Source organism: Haliotis asinina, chromosome 9 (genome assembly GCF_037392515.1).
Source record: "Haliotis asinina isolate JCU_RB_2024 chromosome 9, JCU_Hal_asi_v2, whole genome shotgun sequence".
Lineage (NCBI taxonomy): Eukaryota > Metazoa > Mollusca > Gastropoda > Lepetellida > Haliotidae > Haliotis > Haliotis asinina.
The window spans coordinates 6,538,789-6,543,477 of record NC_090288.1 but is presented as its reverse complement, the minus strand read 5'-3'; positions in this window follow the sequence as shown (position 1 = coordinate 6,543,477).

Sequence of the window (4,689 nt, the reverse complement as noted above, 5' to 3'; positions counted from 1 at the left end):
TATTTGCAGCAAGATATAACGTGATATTGCTATTAAGAAATGATTGTTACATGCCATGGCTTGTCGCCAGCACGTTAAACTCATACATGGATATTCTACTTTGGACGTGTCAGTTTGACAGACAGTTTGCACTAAATAACGTCCTTGGTGAATCGTGGGTAATGTGCTTTCAAGAGATACTGACATGTATAAGCGTTGAAATGTACTATGGGGATCACATCTGATTAATAAACGTGATTTTACAATAGAGTCTTATCTGCTTAGAATAGGCAGAGCAATCTTAATTGAAAATAAAGTTTTTAACTTTTAAACTCAGAGGGGAAAGAGTTCAGAATAACGATTATACTTGTCAAAACACCCCTAACGGTGGATCTGCGTTAAACGATGTTCGCTCACAATAATCTTTTTTCCAAATATCAAAACTCCAGATTCACCTATTTCGCAGGCTATTTTTCACTGAGGGTTCTTCATAGACTTTGTCCACTGCTATTATTCATAGTCTTTATTTGAGGCAATTATTTCACGGTTTTATTTCACACTGTTATTACATTCGGTTACCTTTTCTCTCATTTTTTGTGTTTTGAGCATGAATAGCGCCTTATAAATACTCATCAATGAATATACCACATCATGTAGTTTGGAAAGATCGATAGCATGAACCAAATGGGTATTCCTGGTTAGAGCATGTTCCTTGTCGGTAACAATGCTGGATATGAGAGGCTACCAGATGAATTGGGGTGCCTTTGTATGTGTTTTTGACGTTGTCATCAAAGTGCAAGACACCTGATGTCAAAACTGTTTGATTCATAAACACATACTGGTGATATAGCAGGAATCGCACAATGGACTCTCTCTCTCTCTCTCTCTCTCTCTCTCTCTGTGTGTGTGTGTGTGTGTGTGTGTCCGCGAGCGTGCTTTTTTGTAGTATGAGTGTGTGTGCCCGTGGAAGTATGTGTTTGCGCACGGGCTTGTTCATGGTGAGTGTGCGTGCGTGAACGTGCGCGCGCTTGTGTCGGTATCTTTGTGTGCGTGCTTTGCAGTGTGTGTGAGTGTGCAGTATGCTTGTGCAGTATGAGTGTGTGTGTGTTTGTGCCATTGCGTGTGCGCACGCTGTCAATACTAGAAGTGACTTATCCCTGTTATATATGGTGCTAGTACAATAGACCACCTTAGAAACATTGCAAGGAAACTATTAGTTCTTCCTTCAACCCGAGAGCCATGCAAGGTAGCAACAAGTGCCATCTTTTAAGGCTTTTGGCATGCGTTCGCCCAGACGCTCTATCCATCGTCCCTCCTTGAGCATGTATATTAGTTGACAAGAATATTTATGTAAACGTAGCAATTATTCATCATGTGGAAAGTCAAAGTTATCCCCCTTTTCGTGTTCGTCAAGGATGTGTCGCCACCATCAATCAGACGCACTGGCGAGGCTGATTGTCAAGATAATAAGGCAACAATCGATCAAAACAGCAGCCAGATGAACATCAGACTCAATTAAAATGCAATCTGAATTCTTACTGTGGAATCGGCGCCTAATGAAAATTGATAGGCAGAAAGACACATAGTCACGAGGAGTTGAAATTTCATGAAGCAAAAATGCAAGAATCATCATCCCAGAAATTCATTCAGTTCGTTTTCTGACTGAAAGTCATCTTCAGTCGCCTTGGGTGCTAAACTAATATTTTATATTGGTTAAGTACATTTCTACAATAAATGTCATGAACGCATAAAATTTATGCAGAACTTCCTGCAAAACATGCGGAAGGAATCTTATCTACTTGATGTAATGCTCGTTACTGGTGTGACCGTCTGAAATGTTAAAGGAGTATAATGTCCAGGAAATGTTACCATTATTGGTTCTCAAACTTCATCGTTGTCATAGAAATCCTGCCAGCGAGTGGATTTTGCATCTTATCGTCCATCTGGTGCAAGGAACGTCTGAGTAGGATCTTCATAAATGGTGTCACCTTCATCCGCAAAATGGTCATAAAAGTGAATGCACTCTATGTTCATATTGGATTCCATTCCTCAGGCAAGGACAGTTTCTCGCAAAAACAATTTACAGGACCTCCTTGCCACAATACAGGGAGCAAGACGTGAAACCCATGGAAGCCAGTAAGACGGGGTGGTTGGGTAATCTTTCTGGTGTATAATCGATAACCTAGTACTTATTTTCTTTGGAACCTGTGGCGTTTGCAGGGGTTTCTAATGTGAAAACCTGAACCATGACGTCATGACAAAATAGATGATGGTATCTGTTTTCTGTTTCCGTGGCAATTCAACCCATTTTTATGCAGTAAAACGAAGTTTGAAAACAACTAAATTGAAGTTATTCTGATAAATATTGATCGAGTGTAATGTACAGTTACTAAGGTATCCATTTCGTCACAAGGTTGGGTTGGGAAGAAGGTAGTTGTTTGCACTCAGCGATATCATGATTTCAGAAAGAACACAATGCATAGAAAACGTTCCGAAAGATGACTCTATATAGGTAATAAAACTTTATTATTTCAACACAAAACCACACGTTTATGTTGTTAAACACAATCGGTTAACTTACAAGGTCAAGCAGAGCGTATTAAAGTTTCTTTTGGAGATGTATTAGAAACATTTTCAAGTTTCGCGAGTCCGTGAAAGAAACGACATCGGGTGCAATTATTTTTTCCAAATCTGCCATAAGTTCCCGTGTTTTTCTCAGAGGAACAACTGACCTACATGTAGGTGTGTCTGTTATGGTGCCATCTGGAAGAAAGGGTACGCTTTTGTTCCCGAAGTTCTGATGTCGTCACCGTGACATAGTAACTAAGAAGCACAGACTTATTTTGTAGTCGGAATCCTACAGCGGACCATGTGTACATAGCTGGAATATTGCTGTCTGAAGACAAATCTCATCACAAGGGTGTATAAACAAGTTCACAGAATATTGATATGATATGTCACAAGGTCTGTGACTCATCGTTTTGTTTGCTTCATGCGCCTTTGACATTGTCTCAGGGTACTATTTCTAAAGACCAAACATATCTCTTAAGCGATAGTCTTTCGATTCAGTTCAATTAGCTAGTCTCATTTCTATTCAACAAAAGGAAGCTATGGATGGGAGGCTGGTGTGGAATGAAGTATACCCGACCTGTTTGATATTGTCATGGCAGTAAGACTTTCCACAGACCGACAAAATGTAATGTATCGCAAGAGACATCTATTTTTGATTCATGGAAAGACCACAAGCAGCAAGTTTGGAAATTGATCAGACATCTGGCCTCGTTAAACTGCTGTGTTCGTTGTATTTGCGTGCTTTGTTTGTGTCTTCATTTGTAAACACCCTCAGCGCAGGAGTGATTTATTTGATAGAAGGGTATTAAGTGATAAAAGCAATTATCCTTGTATGTCGCTTGGACTATGATCAACTTTCACACGACAGCCGATGTACCAGGCTCCACGTTTGTTAACACTGGAAGTAGTGCCTTCATAACCTTTTGTATTTACATACACATCCATAAACAACCATGCGTAGCACAGAAGACATAGATACACACACACGCACACGCACACGCACACGCACACGTACACGCACACGCACGCGCACACCTACATACATTCACCTACCTACCTACCTACATACATACATACATACATACACACACACACACACACACACACACACACACACACACACACACACACACACACACACATACATACATACATACATACATACATACATACATACATACATACATACATACATACATACATACATACATACACGTGTTTAGGTCTTGAGAATCACAAACAGCACCAAGAGAGATAATGAAAAAGGTGTGTGCATTTCAATGTCAATTTGAAACGTTTCTGATTTCATTTAAGTTCTAACAGAGGAAGCAGCAACAGTTTTGCAGACTTTATGCCGTTCACTAAATTAACCGAAAAGGGATGCGTTTATCTTTACGACATGAAATCTATAACACAGACAAAATTCAAGGAGTTGTTTGTGTTTTCTTTAAAGTTTCCTTAGAGTGAAATCAAACCACATTGACAGGAATATATTTCATTTGGCCCTCCGATGACAGTTGACAGAACAGTTGTTTAAGGGAGATGTAATTTGAAATCTGTCAAACTGGTGTTAATGTTTTAAAAGGCGACTTTTCAGGCTTCATGACGTAGCTGCCATTGTATCCTAATCAAAAAAAGCATTCGAGATACGAAACTGCTACCTATTTTTCATGATCATTTTGAAGTGTTCATTCAAGTGCATTAAACCGGGTTTCCAGCTTGAGTCTAATTCGTTGGTTTTATGGTAACAATGTGCACACTTCTTTTTGTACAAAATTTTAAGTACAGCTTTTTTAAATACATCGTTGGTGATTAACTGTGTTTTTCTATGTCGACTCCTCTATAATTCTGTCTGCCAGACAACTGGATGAGTGATGGGTGTCTGCAAGGTCCTCAAACGATGTATCTGGTGCAGAACCAATGATGGCGGCTCGCCTTACAGGATGAAGAAGACAGACAACTGATTGGTCACGTGCGCCTGAGGGAGGGGGCGGAGCGCGTGGGTGTAGGGAGGGACGGAGGGGTGTTGGTAAAGGCAGTGTGACGAGGGGCAGTCGCTCAATAGCCAGCAGCATCTTGTCAGGTAGTCAACTGCTTAACAACACTACAGTGGCAAGAAACTGCACGACTTCATCGACA